The sequence below is a fragment of the Sceloporus undulatus genome, chromosome 5 (assembly GCF_019175285.1).
Source record: "Sceloporus undulatus isolate JIND9_A2432 ecotype Alabama chromosome 5, SceUnd_v1.1, whole genome shotgun sequence".
NCBI classification, from domain to species: domain Eukaryota; kingdom Metazoa; phylum Chordata; class Lepidosauria; order Squamata; family Phrynosomatidae; genus Sceloporus; species Sceloporus undulatus.
The window spans coordinates 62,100,864-62,127,931 of record NC_056526.1 but is presented as its reverse complement, the minus strand read 5'-3'; the positions used below and the strand labels follow the sequence as shown (position 1 = coordinate 62,127,931).

Here is a 27,068-nt window from a genome sequence, read left to right as displayed (position 1 = left end):
TCGTTTGCCTGATCTGATTCATAGCAGTACAATGTCATTTCCTAATAACATTGCTATGTTCTTCTATTGCTCATCAGTGAGCTCTGAAAACCACCCTTCCTTTAATCTTTCTTGTTCTGCTGGGGCCTGTTTGGACAATTCAGCTTTTGCCCAGAATTCCTCTAGGTTCCTGCACTGATATCTTGCACAGTCTCTCTTTCAGAAACCACATCCCGGTAGAGGTATATTTTACAGTATCCAGAGAAGCTACTCAGTATGTCCAACTAACAGAGGCAGGATTCAGCATGTTAAAAATATAAAAACTATTACAGTCTGAATATGAGTCTCCCTAAGACTTGTTCTCACTGTTATGACATTTCTTCCGGAATACCTGACCAGCCCTTGTATCTATTTCTATTTTATGATTACAGATTTGGAGAACTCTAAGTTCTGGCTGGAAATAAAATTGGCAGCACTTGCTAGCTTGGACCCATTGTCCACAGTGGCAAGTGATGTGGGCAATCACCATGGGCAATCAGAGAAGAAAATTCTCTTCCTTCCCAGAAATTACAATGAATGGAAGGGAAAGCAATGGTGCCTCAATTATGTCAGTACACAGTTACCAGATCCCTGGGTGTGACCCTGGCTCTCAGGGCCTAGACCCCCTCCCCTTTTTGGACCCTAGGGCAAAAGGGAGACATCTCAGAGAGAGAGAGCATCATATTTGAGTGTGTGTGTGTTCCTTGTTTGTTAAATTTGGAATTTTTTATTCGAATGGCATACTCTATATAACTGTGGTTGATGCTTAATGTATTGAGCATAATGACATCACCAGGACCTGCTCTCTGTGACATCACAAAAGATGTCACTAGGTCCCAGGTTTTGACCCCAAAATCTCAAGGTCTGGAATAGTCCTGAGCATACAACTGTACTAGATAGTCTTCCCTCCACTAATCTATGGCTTGCTGATGTCCAAGAGAAGTAGCCATTCAATAATTTGCATGCTGCCTATAGTGACTGGCAAATCCTGGTTTGCTATTGAAAAACCATATTTATGCAGAATGTGGCCCAGAGGGAATGCCTGCAAACTTTTAAACACATGTGTACTTTTAAGGTATGCTTGTAAGGTAACAGGTAACTAGGGTGTGCTATAGTTTTATCATTGTTATTATGTTTGAACTGCTTTTAAAATGGTTGCAAATTATTTTTTTCAATTTAATTATTTAATTTTTAAAAGGCATTGTATTATCCCTTGTTTTAACTATCTTCTCTTTTAACCATAAATCTCCTTGGGTCTCGCACTGGCAGAAAGGCAGGCCATAAACTGAAATGAAAGAAAGACTGGAATAGTACACACCAGATATTAAGGCTAAAGTACGTGCTCTTCCGATTTCTTAATGTTAAACTCCAATGGACCAGCATGCCCAGTGTAGCATAACAGTTCCATTTAAGAGGAACTCAGCTGTAGCTCCTCATTCACCAGTTCCAAGATTCATGGTTCCTCTGCACTGGCCTCCCTGAATGGGCATTTGGATGGCTGGGGGAATACTGGAGAAGCATCCAGCTATGCCTCATAAACAGGCACAGGCTTCATTCACACTAGAAAATTAATGTACTTTGACACCACTTTAACTGTCATGGTACAATGCTGTGGAATCTGAAATCTGTAATTATGTGAGATATTTAGTCTTCCCTATCAGAGAGCCCTGGTGCCAAAACAAACTGCAAATCCCAGGATTCCATAGTATTGAGCTATGGCAGTTAAAATGGTATCAAACTGTATTAATTCTGCAGTGGAGATGTCATCTCAGACTGATGGCATCTTTTGCCAAGTTCTGCTGGGGCCTTGGCAGATTATATCATTTGGCTATTGACTATAGCCAGATGCTCACCAGCCCCTACCCTGCTCTCCACCAGCCATGCAACAGCTATTCAGGGGGACTATTACAGCTAAACCATGACTCTGTGTGTGTGTGTGTGTGTGTGTGTGTGTGTGTGTGGCGGGGGGGCATTGGTTGTTGCCAAGGATAGGAAAAATATTAACCTCTACAATGACTTCCCTCCTGCAGAAAAAGACATATGCAGGGGTAAGGTGGACTTACGCTTGTGCATGTCACTAACAGGATGCTGACTATTGTGTGTGCATTTGAAAATGATCAGATATATGTATGGGAAAAGTACACATGATAAACTGTTTTTCATGTATTATATATTTTGTCAGAGCTTGGGATTTTCTTTCTTTCTTTCTTTTTTTCTTTCTTTCTTTCCACCACCACTTCCTCCTTTTTTTTCAGTCTCAGAGGGAGGCAAAGGCAAAAATCCCTCTGAACAAATCTTGCCAAGAAAACTCCGTGACAGGTTTGCCATAGGGTCTCCATAAACTGGAAACAACTTGAAGGTACAGAACAACAACAATCAATTGTTTATATTGGTACTTGGTTTATTAATTTTTTAAAATTTAAATGTTAAAATGTTATTTCATATAGTTCAGTTATTTGAGGGGAAAAACAGGATGAAAGTGGAAGTACATACAAGAGAAAACATGTCAAATGTAATTGTGGAGGAGTATAGCTCTAGACTGTTGTATGATGACTAATTTTAAGACAGTCATCCGTTCTGCAGAAGATACAGATTGTGTTTGAATAGATCAACAACTCAGAATTCTTTCAAATCCTGTTTGGGAAAAGGCAGCATGTTTGCACAAGGAATAGTTAAATAAACACATACTTTCTATCTATGGTTAGTTTCCTTTGGCATCCCAATTCAACACTTTAGCTGGTCTTTTCTATATCAGTTCTAAAGAATTCTGCCGAAACACTGACATAGAACTGCTGGAGATAAAAATAGCAATTTGGAATCCCTGCGTGGGAAAATAACTTTTTTTATTTATACACATTTATTTATACACAACTAAATGCTCATTGTTATTGTGACTAATAGCATGTAAGCTCTAGTTTCTCTAGGCTTTCTTTGTTTTCTGCCTTTTTCATTTTTTCTGCAAATACTTCCACCATCCCCTTGTGTTAGTGAAGGAAAGCACTAACCAATATATATTCAGGTTGCACAATCCCTATACATTTCAATCTGATTTTCTGATAAATGGAAAAATGCTTGTGTATTGTACTTTGGTAAAAGTAATACCATAGCCATTAAAAAAAACCTATGTAAAAGGCATGAAGGAAAGGCCTTAGTGGACATCAAACAAGGAAGGGTTCGATTAATAGGTAACTGCAGCCCAGAAATAAATAAGAAAGGGAACACAGCTGAATTCCTCTGTCATTGGCAAAGAGACAATATAGAAATAGTACCTTAGTCTTAAGCATATTACTTGGGAAACAAAAATGTTTCACTGAAGCACAACTTTGCTAAACGCATTACATGGAATTATATGCTCTTAAATCAGCAGGACTTCTTTCTGATGTATGTCTTGCATTAATTACCTCCTAATATATGCATTGACTTGCAAAAATTCCTGCTATTTTTCTGACATTCCTCTGAAGTTAATGTCAAGGAATTTAATAACATTGCCATGATTATTTTTAGACTGACCACCTGATGAGTGAATATCAAGCATTTGTCATGTGATAATCTTACCTGTGTTTTCACATATGTCTCTTAAAATATTCCAATGCTCTGCTTTTGATGACAGTGCTGTACTACATCCTATGCTGGATTCTGCCATAAAACAAGATTACTGCATTGGATTGTACCTAATGCTTCCCTTGATGACTGTTTGGAAGCAGCCACTGAAAAGTGCATGCTGACAGAAAGAATGCACATTGGGAGCACATTATGCCCATCTGTACTGCCTTCCCAAAACTTTTCAAAAAACAGTTTTAAAGATGAGAACCCACGCTGATGATTACACATTTCAGGAACTGAACAGAAACAAATATGCTTCTAGTAGTTTTCTTCAGAGTTCTCCTTGGTGGATTGGGACACTGAATATTTGAATATCTGCATCATTTCTGTTATTGAGAAAGTTTTCATGAATCTATTCTGAATCACTGAAGCCATTTTGATGAGTGGCCTTCCTTGGAGGTTTTTATTTTACGTGGAACCATGTATCCTTTTTACGAATATCATTCCTAACATTTCTAACAATTTGGACAAAATACCACTTCTCAAAAACAACATTTATTCATGTTTACAGGGCTTTTAATATTTAGTACTGTATGTTACAATAAGGACATTTGTATGACCATGAATGACTAGCTATTTTAATGAGAGCATGGCTCACCCATCCACCACATTCCACATTCAGTTCAAGCTGTCTTTTTTTTTAAAAGGGAAGAATCCAATATGGATCTTTTTTTTAAAATTACAGTTGCTTGAATTGATCCTTCTTGCAAGTGTCCATGATCAGTGACTATCCTCCAGAGTTCACACATTCCTCTGAATCAGTATGTAGAGAGATCGTGTTAAAGCTGGACTTGCTACTTCATTTCCATATACAAAGGATTTAAAATTTGAATTGACATTCTCTCATACCAGTGGCATATATATGTCTGTCCCTGGTTTCCACTCCACTAAATGCATCTGAGGAAGTAGACTCAAATCTATGAAACCTCATGCTGTCAACTTCTTTCAGCTGGTCTCAAGGGTGTTACAAGATCTCTCTACATACTGATTCTACAGACCAACACAGCTGTATCTTTGAATTCTCTCACATTCCTCTGAAGTTAATGTTTTCACACTGTAACATGAAATAGTTCAGCAATGTTCAGTTTCTAGGAAAAATAACAGGAACATGATGGGGCTGAAGGAACACATTTTGACACCACAGCAATTACTGCCTTTGTTAAACTGTTGCTAGCAAATCCCTTGAGCTAGCTATTGTCCACATTCCTTTGAGATGACTATTAATCTAATAGTCATTCCTTGAGATGATTGTTAGAAGCACGCTGAAGACAGCCAGTGGGTCTAATAATTAAAAATTGGTGTACTCTGGGGGCGGGCAAAAATTCAGCCCCGGGGTATGTGCACTGTGGAGGTGAGTTTCCCCTTAATACAATTTCTCCCTTTCTATAATACATGCATACAGGCAAGGCATTTTCCCCATTTCAGTCCAAATTGGCACAAGAATTTGGTATTCTTGGGTATCGACTGAGGTTCATTCCTACCAGGAGTGCCACTGACAAGCTGTAGAAACTCCCACTCCTACTGACCTACTGCTTACCTACTGCTTGATGGAGCATGGGAAAGTTACTTTTTGGACTACAGTCCCCAAAATCACCCAGCCAGCATGCCACTGACCATACTGATGGTGGATTCTGGGAGTTGTAGGCCAAAGATGTAACTATCCTAAGTTTTACTCTTACTGGCTGTTCACTTGACCTTGCTTACTAAGCAAGCAGTGTGAAGAATTAGGAATAAGGTGACCAAGTGTTCTATTTTACAAAGGAAAGTCCTCTATTTGAAGGGTTGGCCAGTCCTCCAAATCTAGTTTCAAGATAAAGAGGGGAGATCAGGTCCTGTGAAGTTGCCTGTCAAGAAGATACACAAGAGAAGACCCAGTCATGGCCTTCCTCACAGTGATGAGATGTATTTTGTTTTTTAAGGAGAGTTCAAATTTGCACCCATACATATAAAATAGTACACGAAAATCTGCATCCTCTTTTGCCATCCCCTTTCCAGACTACATTTCCTCTCTTAGGGACAATTTATAAGTGGTCATCCCATCAATCGATCAGTGGCCATTCCTGTCAGAAGAGAAAACTGGAGTTGAGCTGTTGTTATTATTAACTAGGAATTGCTAATTTTGCTATAGTGATCCCATGCTGAATCATGTTGTCTGGAAAACAACCTTGTCTGGAGCACAGAGGACCATGCTTGCTGATTTTTCATGCCTCCAGGGTCTGGATTGATGCAGCTTCACCACTGTGGCTATCATTTTGATGACCAAACCTGCACCATCCTGGTTGCATTTTGAGACATGGAGTGGGTTTCTTTCATTTAAGGACCCTTCCCCAAACAGCATAAACAAAATGGATCTCATTTGAGAGAAAAGTGGGATATAAAATAAATAAATAGGTATTTGAATAATTTAAGAATTATTGTAAAGGGTTGTGGCCATGCATGGGGGGGGGGGATACAGAGGATTTGAGGACACCAGTGAATTTCCCAAGGGCTGTACTGGATTCTCTAAAGGCACCTGCAGACCCCAAGGAACATGATTCACTGATTGATTGGTTGGCTGATTGACTGAATAACCTTTATCTTGATATGATCCAAGATGGCATGAGTCCCTCCACCCACATGCCCTATTGTGCCACAACCCATAGGCTGCTCCCTGCCTCCCAAACAAGGTATTACACTATTCTTAAAGACTGTTTCTAGCCTTCCTGCTGCCATCTATTGGTTGGAGTTTTATTACAGCACATCCTACTTGCTTGACCTATTGCAATGCTTACCAAACATACCCATTTGGGACCCATACACAGGGGCCCTATGTGTTGGAGATATCCCTGGGTTAACAGTGAGTAGAACAAAAGGACAAAAACCTCTTTTGGAACATCCAGACCTAGGGATAAGGTGGAAAGCACTGTTCTTTTGTAGTGCTTTGATTTTCTTTATCTTTTGTTGCTTGCTAATTTCGACAAACACTCCTCTTACTATGATCAGATGTCTATATGTTGCTTTTATTTGTCAGCAAGTCACCTTATAATGCACCTACAAACGAGAGGCCACTGAGAGCCCTAGTCATCAGTTGCTCAGATCTTGCAAACTCAGAGGTGAGTTTCAATTAATCCACTTGGAATACAGTCTTCCTCTTTTTCGATTGCCCTGACCTCTCCACTTTGCCAAGCATCATCTCTTCCAGTGAGGCACGTTGCCTCATGATATGTCGAAAATATGATAGCCTCCGTTCAGTTTTTTTTTGGCTTCTAGTGAGAGTTCAGGGCTGATTTGTTCTCAGACCCATTTATTTGTCTTTTTGAAGTCCATGGTATATGTGTTGGTTTAAAACACGGCCCATACTGACTGCCTTTGAGAGTCCAGCTTGCTGCAATTTGTCTGTGAAACAATGTAGCTCAGTCCTATCTCCTTCCCTCTCTACAAATGCAAACAAGGAAGAGGGCAAGCCCTTTTCTCTTCTAAAAGTAAGCAGGCACATGCCATGACCCCCAGCTGAATAAGAAAGGTGGAGGCAGGGAGAGAGAAGGGAGGGAGGGATGGATGGATGGAGGGGGAAGTGTACATGAGGCCCCTTCATGGACAAGGCGTGCTGCCTTATGACATCCATCCAACCTGTGCCAAAGAGCACAGCACAGCTGCGGTTCACATCAAGTGCCATCTAGGGGCACATGCATACAGTGCTGCTATTTAGAGCTGTAACAGGGTGTGCTACTCACTTTTACCTCTGGCCTCATGAAAGGACAAGAGTTACAGGCTGCTTGGCAACATTTCTGCAGGAGACAGACCAAGAAGTACAATCATTTTACTCCTCGTGATGATGGCTGTTGGCTCAGGAAAGTGTCACTTCATTTTAAACTTGTCTAGATAAGTAGAGGCACCAGACAACAAATTGGCTGATCATTTGCACACCTCCGCCTTTGCTGTATTTGGTGTAGGAGGTCAGATTTATAGTGGAAGTAGGAATGGCTAAGGACAGGGGAGCAAAATAAGGGTATCACTTCCCCTAAGAATTCTTCCCTTTCTTATTAAAGAGGAAGAATGGACAAGCTAAAACCAGCTGTGGCAGTTTGTTTTTGCATGAATATATAGGGAAGTGCAGCATTTACCTTCACATTCACCATGTCACACCTCAGTAGCTAAAACATTACCTCTTTTAGATAAACCTTCCTGATTTCACCATTTGTGGGCTCCATTTACACTGCAGAATTAATGCTGTTTGACACCATTTTAATTGCCATGGCACAATGCTATGGAATTCTCGGATTTGTAATTTTGTGAGATATTTAGCTTGTCAGAGAGCTCTGGTGGCACAACAAACTACAAATCCTGGGATTTCATGGGATGGAGCCATAACAGTCAAAGCTGCGTCAAACTGCATTTAATTTTGAACACCTTGCTTGTACATTTTTTTCTAATGAGGTAAGGTGGGTGGTTACAGGGGCCTTTTTAGTAATGGCACATCAGCTAAGGAAAGGCTTTCCCAGAAAGGCTCACCTACTTCAGTATCATTGTTGAGACCATTCAAATGGTCCACCGGAAAAGGTGGGCTAAAAATAAACTATTATTATTATTATTATTATTATTATTACTATTTTTCTTTCCTTGAGATTTTAAAATTATATGGTAGCTTTACATGTTAGCTTTTAGTTCTGGATAATAATAATAATAATAATAATAATAATTTGTTTTATTTATATACCGCTATTCCAAAGATCATAGCAGTGAACAGCAAGTAAGCTAATTAGCAAGTAAGCTAATTTGCCCCCAACAGTCTGGGTACTCATTTTAGCTCCCTCCTCGGAAGGATGCAAGCCTGAGTCGAGCTTGGGCCCTTGAACTTGCAACCTTGTGGTTTCGAGTAAATGGCTGCAGTACAGGCATTTAACCACTGCGCCACCAGGGCTCCTATTATTATTCTTTCCCTCAGTTTTTAATTGTTCTGTTGTCCAGCAAAGTTTAATTCCAGCTTTTCATTGTTTTAAGGTGATTTGTTAATCTGAAACAGCATTTTAAACTGTAATTTTGTTAATCAATTTAAATTGTATAGAGGTTTTTGGTGACATAATGGTACAGAAATAAAAAAGCTTACATTTTATATGAAAAATCTGTTGTTTGCTGTATGACAACTGGTAGCTAATATTGGGGCCAGACCAAGGTGTATTTTGCTGCCTAAGAGGAAAGCAAGAAGGCATTGTACACAACCTCTCCCATTTCACATTCAGAAGCTGATTGGCCTGCCAGTTCAATACTGGCAACAGAATATCAGCTTCCACCATCAGGCAGGAGGACAGCAAACTAGTTTTAGGGATATTGATGTAGGGATATAGAACAGGTGTAGATATAAATGTGAGGATATAGAACAATTTTTGTATCCCCCACTTGTATTCAGCTATAATTGCAATAACTCCTAGCACACTCTCAGCATGATGGAGGTTGTAGTGCAACACATATGTCATTCAAGGTTGGGTAAGGTTGCATTGTGACGTGCAGGGCTTTTGTTTTGACATTATTTGCAGGAGTTGAGAAGTTCAGCCAAAATGACTGCCAGCTCACTCAGTGTACATTCCAGTTCTGGCAAGGCTTTCTCAACATGGCGATGTATCTGATTGTCTAGAGAAGTTTAGCAATGTGATTTTGCGTATGATTAGCTTTAAACTTCTCTTTCCCACCTTAAACCAGAGTTTATTGTTCCCTTAGAGAGAAGAGCTGAGCTGAAATGGCTATTAAACAATGTGTATGTTACTCTGTGTGGACTATTATGATACCAGCTCACAATTTTGTTAGAAGCAGAATGTACTGCAAAGAATTTGCTGCAAAAGAATTTAATAGAATTGGTGGTACATAGGAATATCAGAATTCAACAGCGCTTTCTAAATAGGACAAAATATTTCAGAGATAATTGGTCATTGCTAGGAATTAAACTGCAGTACACACACTGTTGTTGTGTGCCTTCATGTTGTTTCCAATTTAAGATGATCCTAAGGTGAATCTATCACAGGGTTTTCTTGGCAAATTTGTTCAGAAGGATTTATCTTTGTTTTTCTCTGAGGCAGAGACATTGTGACTCACCCAAGGTCACCAAGCAGGGTCACCCACTGGTCACCATGCTCACCCAGTAGTCCAATAATCAAACCACTACACAATGATGGCTTTCACACCATGCTGACTTTCATGGAAGTAAATCCCATTGAAGCCAGTGGGACTTATTCACACTCTTGGCCTTTCCCATTATTAAAAGAAATTAAAGAAATCAATATCTAATTCTATCAAGTGCTGAAGAAATAAAAGGGGAGTCAGGGAGAAGAAGAAGCATTATTGTACCAAACAGTTAGGGTGGACATTTAAAAACATTTAAAAATACAGAGAACCCCAGGGCATTGGTTGTGTCTGCATGGGTCAAATAACATGCCCCTCCATCCTCTCAGTTATCAGTCCAGAGGATGTAGCTCAATACTTCATTCTGGAGAGAACTGTCCTGAGATTGTACAATCAGGCCAGCACCAAACCCATTTTATACTATCCTTTTAAACACTCCTGATTTGCTCTGGATCTTCTCAGAAATGGTTCTGGGTGGCTGTTCACACTTGTGTCTTGCTGTGCTACCTGCTGCCGTTGCCACTGCCACTGGTGCAAATCATTCCCTCTGAGGTCAGAATAAGGCACCCAATCATGTGATTAATGCTGGATATGTTGTTTTTGGCCTCAGAGGGAATAAATTGTGCCAGTGGTAGCAGGTGGCATAGTGGGACATGTATGTGAACAGCTGCCCATCATTACTCTAGAGTTCCCAAGTAATGGCTGATGGTGGTGGTGGGTATAGTTGAGGCAGCTTCATTGCCAGAATACTCTTGGCTTGTCCCAGAGAATTCTTGCCAAGGTTCATTGCATCATTTAGAACAGACCAAGGAACAATGTTTTTAGTGTAATATGTGAATGCTTTCCAACCATTTCTCCAATGTGATGCCCTCCAAGCCATCTCCAAGGAGTGCTTATATCAAATAACCCAAGGTTTCTGGTTTCAATTATAAAAGAAAAGTACCCAGTTGCTTACATTTATAATATATTGGGGTGGGGTGGTGAGTGAAGGGGAAGGATATGGAATTGCATAGGACAAAACTGACTCCATATGTTTATGGGCTTCTCCAGATGGCCAACATCTTCCAGGGTTTCCCACATTGTAGCAGCTTTTCCTGCCCCCACATCCAGTCATGACATAATATATAAGAGTTTTGTGTCTTGCTGGAGGTGTGATAAAAAGTGTGTGGGCAGAGTTTGCTTCTCTCCCTATCTTCCTCCATGCAACACACCATCAATGGAATGTCAGAAGGAATGAAGACAATGGTTCCTGATGTGGGAAATTATTCCTGCTGATAGTGAGTTATTTTTGATTTTAAAAAACCCACATCACCTGCTCCTGGCTGTTGTCTGAAATTTGCAGGGAATAAAACAGTAAAGGGGTTACATCATGTGGACATTCAGGCTTTTTGCCAGTTCATGTGATCCATTGTTTGGAAGCACAATTTTTTTTAAAAAAATATCTAAATATTGTACCAGTTTGCTTTTTGTCACCCTGTAATGGTGGGTAGAAAGACTGGTAGAGGGACCATACATTTTCTTCTCTGGCAGAGAATAAAGTACAATAGTATGGAATCTCTACTGGATCAACCTAGAAATTGTTCTTCAGTTCAATTAATGGTTAAATCTTAAAGAGTCATATGCAGGACTATTGTGAGGAGTAGGCCAGAACTAATTGTCCTGGTCCATGCCCTAGTGATCTCACGACTTGATTACTGTAACATCCTTCTGGCAGGGCTTCCTCTCTCTCACCTCCATCCTTTAATTTCTGTCCAACATTCAGCTGCACGCATTATCACATCCGTCTACCTCTGTGACCATATCTCTCCTGTGTTGGCATCCCTTCACTGGCTCCCCCTCCCTTTCCGCATTCAGTATAAGCTCCTGCTGTCGACATTTAAAGCTCTCCATGGGCTGGCCCCTCCTTACTTATCAGACCTTCTTTCTCCTCACCTTCCCACTAGGGCCCTCCGTTCTGGTAGTCAAGGTCTGCTATCTCAGCCCAGGTTTCCTCTGCCCCATCTCGGATTCGCCCCTTTTCACTCGCTGCCCCTCGCTCCTGGAACCTTCTTCCCCCGCGAACAAGAGCCATCACTTCTTTAACCAGCTTCAAAACGGAGTTTAAGACCATCCTGTTCAGGGCAGCATTCCCAGGCATTGGATAATTGTCACTTGCTATTTGATGTTCTTTTGTTGCCTGTTTTATTGAATCATTTCCTATATTGCTATGTATTTTATATGTTTTATCCTACTAGAGAGGCCCCTTCCCCACCACCACTCCCTTTGTGTCGTGTCTTTTTAGATTGTAAGCCTGAGGGCAGGGAACCGTCCAATTAAAAAGATTGTATGTACAGCGCTGTGTAAATTTACAGCGCTTTATAAATAAAGGTTAATAATAATAATAATAATATTCAAGACTTTAGCTTCTCCTTTCCATTGTCTACCCCACTCTGCCTACTATTGGCAATTAGAGCACTGGCTTTCATTCCCGCATTAGGAGCGGGATGTCAACTCACAGGGGCGGACTGTATCGCATAGTTCCATCTCTGAGTAGTACTCATCCCGTACCTGCCCCAGGCTTCTCCCAGACCTTTTAATGAATGGGAAAATTCCATTTTTTAAAAGTTCCGGGAGAAGTCTGGATAAGGTACACGATGATTACTGTCTGGGGACAGAGCTGTGCGAAACAATCCATCTCTGTGAGTTTACATCCCATGCCTAATGCAGGAATGAAAGCCGGTGTGCTAATCTCCATTGTTTAGAATGCTATAAGGACAGTTCTGAGAAAACAAGATCACTTCTGGGGTCCATTCACAGAACATGCTTATAGTGGTATTATTCCACTAACTTCCATTCTATGGATGCCTGGAATTTGCGTTTAGAATTCTCAGCTTGAAAGCTTCAGTGCCGCACCAAGGCACAAACTTCAGGATTCCATAGAATGGAATCATGGCAGATAAAGTGGAATCATATTGCTATAATTCTGTAGTGTGAATGGGCTCCAGGTGTCATTCATGTAGAGGGACCCATGGGCTGTCTGTCTAGAATTTCCATTCCTTTCCATTCCTTCATCTTTCCTCTGAATTTCTTTCATCCAGCTCTCTTCTGCTTTACATAATAAAATGCTTTATTTGTCTGAGTCATCTGGATGTTATCTGTTCATTGTATTCTTTGGTCTATCAGCACTCATGACATTATATATCTCAGTTTATGGAGCACTCTAATATGGATGAATTACTGGGGGATTAGGGAAAACAGATATCAGGGGCATCTTGTCCTAATAATTCTGTGGTTTTATAGCTCCATTTACCTTCACTGCGCCCTTTGCTAATCTGTTTGTTGAAGATCTGGTTTTAATTGATTTCCTTTTCTGACTCTGCTGTTTACCTGCCCAGAATAAACAGAAGGTTAGTAACCCAGAGTTAATGCTTACTGTGTGATTAAAGTGTAGATAGGTAGAACAGTTTCCCTGAGTTGCCACAAGCACCAAAGTATGACACAAAAGCTGACATCAGTTTGTCTACTCTAAACAAGGAAAAAGAACTTTTGCCTAGCAGTATTGCGTATATTTGATTAGGCAGAGCTCACTGTCTCCCACCCTCCTAAAGAACCAAGGCCAAACAGAGTCCTTTAGGATTCTGGAAATAAAACAGGATATCTTTCATGAGTCCCATGGATTTGTTCTGGCATGTATTTTGTCTATGAGAGGGTTCAGGTCTGGCTGAAAATGTTGCCGAAATTATGGGAAGTCATGAATTAGTAATTGTTTAAGATGCCTAGCTGCTAAATCACTGCCTGTTGATGTTGAGGAATTCCGGCATAAGAGACAACAGAGGGTGGCAGGAGGTGGGAGTACAAGTCTTGGGGAAAAGTATCAGGGAAATGAATCAATTCCTGCTTTTGTTGGAGATTTCCTATGTTGTCTAGATCTGGAATTTAACTTCTGTGAGATTTAATAGTAGCTCCTCATTTTATCATAGGAATAGTGTGCTTTCATTAGTCTTTCTTATGGCTATTTTGAAGCAAAATACAATGGACTGAATCAGAACTCATCATACATATATTCATTTATTTATTGCATTTCTATTCCTCCTTTCCTTGAATGCACTCAAGGTGGTATACATGGCTGTCCTTGTCTCCACATTATCATGAAATGAAATGAAGAACAAGCTGAGAGAGTGACTGCCATAAGGTCACCCGGTGAGTTTCACTGTTCAGCCCAACCCTCTGAGACTGCTACTTCACACTGGAACATGACTGACTTAGGTCCGATTGAATTTAGTGGGTGTACTTTATGGAGGCTTAAGATCCAGCCTGTTGATATTTTTTAAATAATGCATTTAAAAATATTTCATTAGTAATAGTATTTGTAGTTCTTCAGCTGATAGAACTAAATTGTATTATGCTACTGGGCAAGGAATTACCAGTTCACTCCAGGAAATAGGTGTAAGTGTTGCATTATAAATTCCAGTTCAAGATGCATTGACATGAACTGAATGGGGCCAAGTTGTGCCTGAGAGCCATCCTCAAGACAACCATGAAATATCTAACACTTTTTTTTTCTTTTAGTGCAGCATAGATATAAGATGTTCCTAGAAGACAGTGACCAATGGATACAGAAGCATCTTTTAAACACATCTTTTGCTAGGTTCCATTCCTGTTCTTACAAGACTGATTCCTTTTGCTAAGGAAATTTGCTAGCCTGCCTTTCATTTTTCTTGGATTTATCTCTGAGTCTGGGGTGAATTTATTTATTTATATAATTTTTATCCCGCCTTTCTTCCAAAATGGGACCCAAGGCGGTGAACATATATAAAACATAACAGTTAAAATTGTACAATTAAAATAATAAAAATATAAACATTACAACTGTAAAATTTTAAAAGATACAAAGTTAAAATTAAGCAGTCCAAGTCCAACCCTCTTATCTCCCAATAAAACCAAGCCTGCCAGATCTCAAAAGGCCTGTTTAAACAAAAATGTCTTTGCCTGCCTACAAAAAGCCAGCAGTGAGGGGGCTAGCCTAGTTTCCCACAGGGAAGGAGCAGACACTGAGAAGGCTCTCTCTTGGGTCCTCACCAGGTGAGCCTGGAATGGTGGTGGGTCCAAGAGAAAGCCTTCTCCTGAAGATGTTAGGGCTCTTAGGAATTCTTCAGGCCATAATAAATCACCCCAATTAATGGCAATTGGCAGTACTGGATTCAGGTTTTTTGGGAGGCCTTTGCAGAAGATGCTATCAGTGGGACTTCAGCTAAAGAATTAAAGCAGTTTGACACCAGTGTAAACTGTCATGGCTTCATCCTATAGAATCCTGGGGTTTGTAGTTTGTTGTGGCATCAGAGCTCTTTCACAGAGAAGGCTAAGTGTCTCATAAAATGACAGATCCCAGAATTCTGTAGCATTCAGCCATGATAGTTAACACAGTGTCAAATTGCAATAATTCTGGAGTGTAGATGCAGCATGTTTTCAGTAGGGTTGCCCCAAGACATTTTGCTTGAGGCAAAAAAGCATTTCCCCTGGAGTCAAGAAACATAGCATCCAGTGGCAGCTGTTGGCTTCCATCTCAGTGGGATGGTGAATTTGCTCTAGGTTTTAGAATCCTTTCATGCTACACAGCTATAACACTATGATTCTTCTTTAACTGCCATGACAGCCTCCTATGGAATCCCAGGGTTTGTAGTGGTGAGACACCAGAGCAATCTGACTGAAAATTCTAAATATCCCTTCCTAAAGTGCCAGTCCCAGGATTCCTATACAGGGTGGAAGGGTGGCAGTTAAAAAAGCGAAGTCATTGTGCTGTAGTTGTGTAGTATGAAAGCACTTTAACTGCCATGGTTCTATCCTACAAAATCTGGGATTTGTAGTTTTGCAAGTCACCAGACGTTTTTGGTAAAGAAGGCTAAAAACCTTGTAAAACTACAAATCCAGGGATTTCATAGGATGGAGCTACAGCACTTAAAGTGGAGTCAAACTACATTATTTCTACAATGTAGATGCACCCAAAATAGTAAAGGGTTTATCTAAGGTGCTCAGTCCTACTCTCCAGAACAGGTTCAGCACTAAATAACTCCTTCATATATACGTACACACAGACACACAGACACACACATGTATACATTTTAATTTATTATTTTAAATTGTTTTAAAGTGTTTTCATTGTTATTGTCAAGTTTTGTCTGATATTGTTTTAGCTCTGTGAGCTGTTTTGGACCATACATCAGGAGACAGGCAACATACAAATAAAATAAAATAAAATAAGAAAACAAACAAAACAACAGATTTGCTGCCATGCTTAAATGAAATCTATCAACCAGCACTGTATCTAGAGCCAGCCATTACCTGGATATATGAGGTTTTAAAAAAATTCCAGAAGTGCCTCTTTATCAGTTAAAAAAAAAAAGGTAAAAACTGCTAGTTTCAGCTAGAGCAGATCTACTGAATCAATGGGGTAACATACATGTCAGTGCAACATTTCCTATCCGTTCATTAGGTGTACTCCAGATGGGACTAAAAATTAGATTTCCCCCATAGTAATAGCTAAGAATGTGTGGCCCTTTTATGACTTTCAAACTCTGCTATCTGAATCTGCTATCTGGTAGGGTATAACTTCCTTGTGTGGAGAACAGTAATTGTTCTTTGTCCAATTCCATTGTTTTTGCTTAATTCTGCCTTTGGGCTCATTTAGTACCATTTGCCAAAAGTCAGGACAAGACATGTGAAGGTTACACACTTCCTTCCTTTCACTCTTCTTATAGATGCCTAACTTAGAAAGAATATGAAGCAACAATAAGGAGGAGCAACAAGGAAAGGAGGACTGTCAGCAAGCTTCTTCATAAGATACTAGTATAACAAATATATATAATATAACACCTACTGTTTGCCCCCGACATTAATAGCAGACAGAATATCAGATCACTAAAATAGAAAATGATGTAAAGATATAAAGGGACTAGATAGATATTTACCAAAATGTACAGATATTGATTATAGATGACATTTTGTGGTGTAACAAGAACAGTAATTGTTATAGAAAGAACAATGACCTGATTTGGCTTTAACAAAACCCAAACAAAATAAACAATATGTGAAATAAGGTGGGAGGGAGGGATGTTTAATTATAGAAAACCACAACATGACAATATATATGGACACATAAGACGCAAGTGTTGGAAACAATCACCTTTGACCAGCCCTACGTTAAGATTGGGTGGAGTGTCCAACTCAGGAGCAGATGTTGGATGTCACAAAAAACAGAAAACTCTGACGTTATTTATTTTGCATTGTTGTGTTTTTACTGCCAGGGATGGAGAGAGAGGTTAGGTGGGTTCTTCTACCTTAGGTACCAAAATAACATAGCAAGGGTTGGGTTCTAAGCACTTTGAACTATGTAGGTGAGTAGAAACGTTTGTTACCCTGCTTCAATCAGCAAAATATCTTTCATTGTCCCAGTTGCCAACCTACTCCTTATACCTGTGTTGAGCTTGGCATCTGAGAAACCGAATTCCTAGTTGTAGAGTTGCAAGATTCCATTTCATAATTATCCATAATTATAAGATCAAAAAAGGCTATAAAACCAACTTGCTTGTCAAGACAGAATCCTATGACTATCATATGATTTTCTCATGTCCAGGTTTGCATGAATGTCTTGCCAGAGGTCCCTTTGGTATATTACTCAGCTGTACAGCTCATTTGCTTGTGCAGACAAACCGTAGGGGTGATTCATTGAGTCATTCTATGCATTTGAGTGAATTTATTTAATGAGAGAAGAAATCTTGACACTGAAGCCCAATACATGCAGAGGAACTATGTTGATAGCTTTTCTTTTAAACATGGTTTTGTCTTGTTTCATTTCAAATGTCCTCTTACCTGGGACCAAACTTCACTGAACTGACATCTATAAGATTATTCAGTTAGATTTGTAGCCAATGCTCTCCCATGAGGCCGACTAACAAGACAGAAGAGAGGGGTCTCTTTTTGGTGGCTTTCAAATAATAGAACATTATTCCAAAGGAGGTTAGATCCCCATCCTGTAAGCCTTCAGGTGGCAGACAAAGACCTTCTTTTTGGACAGGCATTCAGCAATTGCCTGACTATTATTATTATTATTATTATTATTATTATTATTATTATTAACCTTTATTTATGAAGCACTGTAAATTTACACAGCGCTGTACATACAATCCTTTTAGTTAGACGGTTCCCTGCCCTTGGGCTTACAATCTAAAAAGACATGACACAGAAGGAGAAGGGAGTGGTGGAGGGAAAGGGTAAGAGGTCCAGCAGTTCCTCTCTACCTCCAAGGCCTGGACCAAGGCAGATGGACAGGAGGGAGGGCTTGGGTTCTTAATGGATGGTTAATCATTTTCCAGGGAAAATACATACTCTCAAGTAGGATAATGCATATACAGTACATAGCAATACAGGAAATGGTTTGATAAACAGACAACAAAAGAACACCAAATAGCAAGCGACAATTATGCAATGCGTGGGAAGGCTACTCTGAACAGGATGGTTTTCAACTCCGTTTTGAAGCTGGTTAAAGAAGTGATGGCTCTTGCTTGTGGAGGAAGAAGGTTCCAGGAGTGGGGGGCAGCAAGTGAAAAGGGACGAATCCGAGATGGGGCAGAGGAAATCCTGGGCTGAGACAGCAGACCTTGACTACCAGAACGGATGGCCCTGGTGGAAAGGTGAGGAGAAAGAAGGTCTGATAAGTAAGGAGGGGCCAGTCCATGGAGGGCTTTAAACGTAGACAGCAGGAGCTTGTACTGAATACAGAAAGGGAGAGGGAGCCAGTGAAGGGATGCCAACACAGGAGAGATGTGGTCAGAGCGGTGGGTGGAAGTGATAATGCATGCAGCTGAATGCTGAACAGAGATTAAAGGACGGAGGTGAGAAAGAGGAAGCCCAGCCAGGAGGACATTACAGTAATCAAGTCGTGAGATCACTAGGGCATGGACCAGGATCTTGGCAGTAGAGGCGGAGAGATATGGTCGGATTTTCGCAATATTGTACAAGAAGAATCTACAAGCCTTGGCTGTGGTCTGGATCTGAGGGATACACGACAGAGAAGAGTCAAAGATAAAACCAAGACTGCAGGCTTGCTGGACTGGTTGAATAGAAATGTTGTTCACAGAGACAGAAAAGGAGTGTTGAAGGGTGGGCTTAGGAGGAAAGACAAGAAGCTCCATCTTGGACATGTTGAGCTTCAAACGCCGATGGCGCATCCACTGCGAGACAGCTGTGAGGCAAGACGAGACTTGCTGTTCAAGCCTTGGAGAAAGGTTGGGGGCGGAAAGATACAGCTGGGTGTCATCAGCATACGGGTGGTAGGAAAAGCCAAAAGAGCTAATGAGTTTTTCTAAGGACAGTGTGTAGAGAGAAAACAGAAGGGGACCCAGAACAGAGCCCTGGGGAACTCCAACAGATAAGGGAACAGGAGAAGAAGTCTGACCCCCTGCAACTACTGCAAAAGATCTGCCAGACAAGTAAGATCTAAACCAGTCGAGAACAGAGTCTGAGAACTTAATCTGAGGTTAAGAAATGAGTGTGTTGGATTTTTATTTTACTGCTTTTGTATTATTAGTGTGGTTTTTTTTAAAAAAAACATTTTAATTGGTGTTTTAATAGCATAATTAATGTTTATGCTAATAAATATGCTTTATTGTGGTTTCATTGGAATCTTTCAATTTATGTTGGAAGCCACTTTGCTTGTAAGGCAGATGTAAATCAAACCAAAACCAGCAATGTTACAGATTTTCTTTCTTCTTCTTTTTTTCATATCCACTGCCATTTTCCAGATGAAAATGGGGACATATGTGGCCAAGCAACACCAGAATGTGGTCAAGAGGGCAAAAATTATTTAATGAGGAAAAACAGACAGTCTAGAAAAATAGGCCGTCTAGTTTGCTTTTATCTGAGTCTATTGGAAAGGACAAATTTCCACTACTTTCCCTCCTTTCCTGTTCTTCACTGCTGAGTTAATTGCATGCAAACTACTTTTGCACTTTGAATTCTGTTTATAGCCTGAAGTAAGCTGTGAGAGTAGGGTGAAAAGAGTCCTCCTTTCCCAGAACATATCCTATATTTCAGCCTTCTGTCCAGGAGGAATTCCAAAATGCCCTCCATTTGGAGCATGACTGAGAAGCATGAATTTATATTACTATGAGTGTTGTTCATTTTTCTAATGGCCTCCTACATTTTGCAGTGTCTTGTCCTCCTTTTCAGTTAGGACATCTGGTCACCCTGGCTGTAAGCAAAGGTGGAAGGTGAGAGAAGAAGAAAGAAACTGGAATATTTCAAAAGCTACTGAAAAAATGGGTTGAAAGAAAATCACAAGCACGGTTGGTGGGGACACGAGAGAAGGCCTTCTCGGTAGCTGCCCCTAGACTCTGGAACTCCCTTCCCAGGGAAACCAGAATGGCTCCCTCTTTGTTGGCCTTCTGCCAGCAGGCTAAGACCTACCTGTTTAGACGGGCATTTAAAGCAGAATAGTTGTAAACGGCCTAGAATATTGTTTCATTTTAAAGTGTTTTATGCAGTTTTATCTTTTTAAAATGCATTTTATTCTTTTAATAGTTATCTATTTTAACATTATAATAATATAATTCTTTTTTTAATGTACCTCTTTTCTAGGTTTTCAATTGTATTGTTTTTTTTTTAATATTGTGAAGCTGCTCTGAGACCCACTACTGGGAAAAGAGTGGGATACAAATAAATACAACAACAACAAACTGGGACGGTCCCTGCAAAATTGGGACAATTGGTGGTATGTTGTTATTTTGAAGGCACAAGTAGCCTCTCCATTGAGGGCAGAGGCAGTGGCATCCTTAGGGTTGGTGTCACCCAGTGCGGTCACTCATGGAGGGGACAGGACTCATGGGGTGGGACACATGGCCAGAAATACTCTGCGCACCCCCAGGGAGCAGCCACAGTACCAGAGGTGCTTCTGAGCAGGGTCTAGGTGGGCCAAAAAGGCCCTGCACAGAATCTGGGCTGCCCAAAAAGGCCCTGTGCAGGGCCAGAGAGCCAGCCTGGTGTCACCCCTTTCTGGGTGTCACCCAGTGTGGGCCGCATTCTCACACCCCTTTAGTGACGCTACTGGACAGAGGTATTCCCATATTCAGATGATGAGCTACTCCATCATAAGGAATAAGATCTAATGTATCATAAATTCCAGATTCATGAAGGTTTAATATAGCATATGATACTCTGAATGTTACACTGTACACATAATGATGTGAAAAATCCAGAGTCAGAATGGAATATGTGTGTGAGGTTTAAACATTTCTATTTTTCATCTGAATCTGCATGTTTTCCCTTGCTTTTTTTGTTATCTGCCAGGACTCACTGGTCCTAACTGCGCTTTGCCTAATTTAAAAGGACATCTGAATCACAACATCGCCATCTGGATCTCTGGCAAGGCCAGGAAGGCTTAGCAGAGCACAGTCAGCTGCAGAGCGTTGTTGTTGCTGTAGTCAGGTGATAAAAATAGAGGTGAGTAATTTTCATTTTAAAAGGGACAGGTGTTTCTGAGATCCCTTTAATAATATTTCCATACAGCAGAGAAAAACATTTTAATGCACTGGGTAATCTTCTATCAAGCCTTATTAATGTTTTTCTCAATAAAGCTGTATATCATTTTAATTTCCCCATGCTGGCTGGTGGATACTGCAGTCAAAAAAATAACTTTTCTCAACTCTGGTTGAAAATGAAAACATTATTGATCCAATGACACTGAATGAGTAGAGTCACCATTCTAATCTAGTATCACAAATCCTTACTGCATATTCTCACCTATGTAAAGAAGCTTGTATCCTAAATTCAATTGCTTGTTCCAAACAGAATAGACCCATTAAATCAACTGCTGAATGATAAATCTACCAGCATATCCCATTCATTCCATTGGTCTATTCAAGTCAAGACTAGTAATTGCATTTAGGGCTATGTTTTAAGGGTCAGCTTTTTATTTTGATTTTTTTCTTTACCTAGATCAATAAAGCAAAATATTTCCCTAAGTAGGAATTTTTTATGTCTCACATATTAATATGGTATCAGTAATATTTTAGACTGATTCCCAATGGCATTTTATAGGTACACAAGCTGTATCTTATATATGGATATAAATGGTAATGTGTGCACATGTCAAACTCACGTTTTCAACTGCATGAATCTTAACTGTGTGCATTGCCAAGTTGAGATTGACCGTCACTACTATTCAGCCTGATAAAAGCTCTTTCAACAAGGCCTATTTTATCTTGGTGTTAGTGACTGTTAATAAATATAAAGTTCCTTCCATCAGTGGTACAGCTGCTACCCAGAGGCTTCATGTATCATTCAGCTCTGGGAACAAAGTGTGAAATGAGGATAACCACAGCTTGTTTCTGTCCTTGAGGGACTGTGTCTGATTACACCTTCATTTGTAGCCAGTATTGGAATGTAGTTGATCCTCACACATTTGCTGTTTTTATTGAGATCTTAAGTTCTCAAGAGCAGCGGGAAAAACAGTGTGAAAGGTAATGGGAGTGGAAAATATGAGAATTTATAAAACCATGGGGTGTGATGTGAAGAAAATGAATGAAGGTGGAGGAAACACAACTAATTGTGTCATAAACTTTGGGATCCCAAGTTCATCCAGGAAAGATGATAGGTTGCTGGTTTAAGGCAGAGAGAAAGAAGTACTTCTTTCAAAATGGCATTCATTACTCCCATCTATGGTAACAGCTACACTACCATAGAATCTTATTTTTTCCCCACTTTATTTTTTATTAGCAATAGGATTAAATAGAGTACATTAGAAATATTGCATTTTGTATCTTAAACTGAATCTGTATCTATAGAAATTAAACAAATAAACACATACATTGCTTGCTATTTGAGCAATTTGTATTATAAATTAGTTGTTTAATTTGTTTATTAATTTCATTTGTTATTATTTATCACACTAGCATAGAATTTTTCAAGGCCCGTGCTTTTCAGCTCTCTCCCAAAATGGATGAGAAGATATTTTTCCACTGCCAAGGTTCCTCACCATCAACCTACATCACTGACTGCTCTGGGTGGCAATAACACCAAGGTGTGATGACACCATGTCTTTTTTTTTTTTTAATGTGAAAAGACATTCCTAAAGGTAAGAGGAGAAGGAGAATCCAGATTTTTACTAGTAGCAGCAATCTTTGCTGTAATACCTATGTCTCACTTTAGGGTGGAAAAGAAGGAATCATATGAAAATTCCCTCCCCCTCCATAACCATCAAACAAAATAGATGTACAGATGCACAGTCTCCATATTTGAGGACATCCGAGCTTGTCCAGCCATTCTGAACAAACAAAAGGGAATCTGTGTCTTCATTTTGTTTTTTCTTTCTTTCTTTCAAACTTCCGAAAGGAAACAGAATTTGCTGTTAGCTAATCTAAATGCAACTTGGAAAATTTACTCTTTGGAATTATAGCTCCCATAATCATTCAGCCAGCATTGACTATTGGTTCTTATGCAGGACTGTTAGTTTTTGCAAATACAATCAAGAACATTAGGAGTCTTTTGGAAGGGGCTGTGGGGTATTTTTGGACTGCGTTGAAATTCCAATGTACCAAAGGAGTAGCAGTAGTACTGGGGCCAGGGGTAAGGTTAGCAATATGACTAATCTTAGTGAGTTCAGTCTACTGAAAACCCAAGTATGTCACCTATGCTTTTTGGCATCAAGGTTCACTGAAATGGGATGTTTTTCCCCAATGCATTAAACTGGCTGGGAGAAATGGCAAAACATAATAGATTTGTTGGAACACTGTCCTGAATCCTACTGTTATTCTGAACCAGAGTAGACCCACTAAATCAATAGGATGTATTTAATGTTGACTGATCATTCAACAATTGATGTAATCTACTGCATTTGGGACCAACTGAAAAAATTCAGAACTTTGGGTCCTATACCAGGAGAAAGGAAGGACAAAAATTAGAGAAAGGGATAGAGAGACAGAAAGAAAACTATTGAAGTGACAATGTTGATGACTATCTATCTTAGATTGTTTCAAACTACACAAATGTAGAATGATGATTCTACTTTAATTGGCATAGTTCCATTTTATGGAATTCTGGGATTTGCATTTTTGGGAGGGATAATAAAAATTTGTTGTCAAGGGGCATCAATGCTTTACCAAGCTACAAATCCCACTATTCCACTGTTACTATAATTCTGTAGTGTGAAAGAGCCTCTTGTAGGTCTACTTTTGTGTGAATTCTGTAACAGAATGTGACTCTGGAGGATTCAAATGTCTTGCCCTAGTGCATGAGATTTGAAGATTTAAATTTTATTTGGCATAAACTGTTGTGGATTATAGCCCACTTGAACTGGATGAAGTGGGCTGCTGTCTACAAAAAAGTATGCCAGATAAAATGAAGAAGTCTTTAAGATGCCACGAGAGTAACTGGTGCTGCGACAAATTAGCACAGTGACCCACCAGGAAACACTTCTCTAAAAAGAGGTTCTTCCATGAATACAGCCCTCAGTGTGCATGCATTTCTCCATATAATTGCCTTTCTTGCTTCTTTGTCTTTCGAAAGTAGAAGTTTGAAATGTGTTATGTCTCCCTGCTGGTCCATAAAAAGCTATTCTAGTGTCCTAGTTGTACTTCCTTATTAGAATAAGTGCGAACTACTATATATAAGTATGGGTTGCAAACACCAAACAGCACAGTGTATGTAGGCCAAGAGTAAGGTGACAAGCTGCAAAGGAGAACAAGGCTTCTGAATTTTTAACAGCCCAGAGCAGAAATGTCAAGAGGTAGAGATATTTCATACTCCTGTAGGTCAGGCTATATCTGTCAAAATGCCACTTGTCCACCACTATAAAGGATAGAGGATGTCTGTTGTGTTTTGTGCCTGAGGAACTTTCCCTAAAATGTTTGTCTGGTCATTCATCTACTTCAGAGCTTGGAAAGCAGTGGTGTCACTAGGGCAGGGGTAGGCAACCTTTTTGAGCCGAGGGCCGGGTTGCTGTCCCTCAGACAACTGGAGGGCCGAAGCCAAAAAATAAATAATTAAAAAAAAGTTTAAAAAATTAAATATATAAATAAACCAGGACAAATGTAGGACAAAATTTTCAAATGGAAGACACTTTTAAAAAAAAATGGAGGACACACGAAAAAATTTGCTGATTTTTAAAAAAATGTTAGTATAAATGCATGTTTCTGAGGCTTCTATAGACAATTGCCCCCCAAAGGCCCCGGCGGCATTCATTTGGTGTGACTTCCTCTTTCCTTGAAGGAGGAGATTCTTTGTAATAATAAAAAAATATTCTTGCTCACAGGGGTGTCCCATCTTTGCTGGAAGGGATGACAGTGGCAGCACGATGCTGGGTTCCCCTGGGGGAGACTCTCCTCCCCATCTTCACCCCCATCCCTTGAGGTCCATGAAGGTGACACCATGACCTGGGTGACACCAGTTCTAGTGGCACCACTGCTTGAAAGTAGCTAGTTAATAACTTGTAATACTGTATGTTCCCTTTCCTACCAACTTATGTGTAACTAATTGTACCATGATTCTAACTTATTGAGGGATAGCTACATTTCTTTGATGTAACAGAAGGTTTGAAAGTTACTTTTCTGCCATTACTTTTTTCCTGGAACTGGAGAATATACCTTGTAAAAGAATGTTCTTGTGTCGCTATATGGATTTTCACATTCATTACTACTACTACATGCAAAAGAGTTCTAGAATTTGCTGCCCATGTTTACTTTTATTTCTTTGTAGTTGACCCAGTCATTTCTTAAAACATCTGAGCAGATATCCATAAGCTGGATCTTTATAATGTGATGCTTGTTGTTATTTCTTTTAAGTACAGTGGACATGCAGAAAGGTTTTTTTTTTTTTTTGGTTGATGTGTTACCCATGCTGCTCCATATAAATTTTGGTATAAATGATAACTCTTAATGACCCCTAGATGAACTCTAATAGCCTGTCCACCATTGCCAGCAAGGCATGAGGACATGTACACACACCCCTGAGGGGCACCCACATCATCATATCTGGGGAAGTCGCATAAGAGGATTATCATATGACCAGGAAGAGCAAATGTTTGCCTTCCCTGAGGCTCTTGCCCCCTCCTTGAGTCTGTTGTCCAAGCAGCTTAAGACCACTAAGACAATCAGACAGGGACATCCAGGTGAAAAGCAAGTAATTAAACACCTTTGTTCTCACCATCAAGCACCTTTGCCAGAGGCAAGATTTTGCCTATAAATATCATCAGATTTGCCTGTTCACTGGGCCAGTCTGGATTTCAGGGGGAAGCTCTGTCCCCTTGAACCCTGACCTGGCTCCTGGCTCCTGGCCAGTCATTCCATGGCTGAGCCTCATGCCATCCTCATCATATTCCATTTGGATTCCTGGAGGGAGTCTACATTCTGGTAAGTATCACCCCAGTGATGCCTAAAACCCTATTCCATGCTAACCTATGCTTTTCCTGAGCCTTGTATGTGTGTGTGTATGTTAGTGAATTGCATGTGTTTTCCCCCATTATAAATAAATTGGTTATTAATTCTAGAAGTCTGTCTCCGCTCCATTTATTGGGATCACCTGGTCTATTCCGTATACATATCGGGAGACGATTCTGCAAGGGCCATCGTAGCAGGCCCTCCTCTTTCAATATTTGAGCTAATAACAATAATAATAAAATTCCCCTAAAAGGACCCTTGGCTACAGATGTACCTTTTCTGATGTTTTACTTTCTTTTGAGTAAAACAAAAAAAAAAATTGCAAAAAAAGAGAGATACACTGCTGTACTATTCTCTTTTTAAGCCACTTTTTAAATATCTTTTGTGTATACATGCAGTTTTAATGCTGTCTTAGGCTACTTTCAGTATGTTTTGCACTGCAGGTCAGCACCTGGTAACATTCATATTTTTAAAACAATAATCGTAAAGCAACTACTTAGTTACTTTTGAAACAATGAGAATGTAAGTAATTACTTATAGAACATAATGACTGGTATCCTGATCAATATTTATTGATGTAATGACATTATAAATTTGTTTGTTGCATTTATGTTTGTTGCAATATTGCAGTGACTGAAAGTGCTCTCCCAAAAGTACCTTTTCAACACAATAACTTGACAAACAGGTTCTTCAAGTTTTTTGTGGGTTTTTCGGGCTATGTGGCCATGTTCTAGAAGAGTTTCCTCCTGAGGTTTCGCCAGCATCTGTGGCTGGCATCTTTGATAATCATGATACAATCCAGATGCCATTTAAGCTGGGGGAACTTCAATTCAGTTACCTTAGGTGCACAAACCCTGAGAGTTTTGTGGACAGCAGAATCAGACCACAGCTTTCTCCATTAGATTCATATTTTAGCCTGGGGCTAAATACTTTAAACAGGCCTCAACCTAG

At 39.9% G+C, this 27,068-nt stretch overlaps 1 long non-coding RNA gene across 1 annotated transcript; it reads left to right on the top strand.

The window, feature by feature from the left end:
* Nucleotides 1–12,376: 12,376 nt before the first annotated feature.
* Nucleotides 12,377–24,690, top strand: LOC121930643. The gene is made up of 3 exons (XR_006103985.1): nt 12,377–13,893; nt 21,034–21,186; nt 22,638–24,690. It is a non-coding gene; the product is annotated as an uncharacterized LOC121930643 (long non-coding RNA).
* The last annotated feature ends 2,378 nt before the right edge of the window (nt 24,691–27,068 follow it).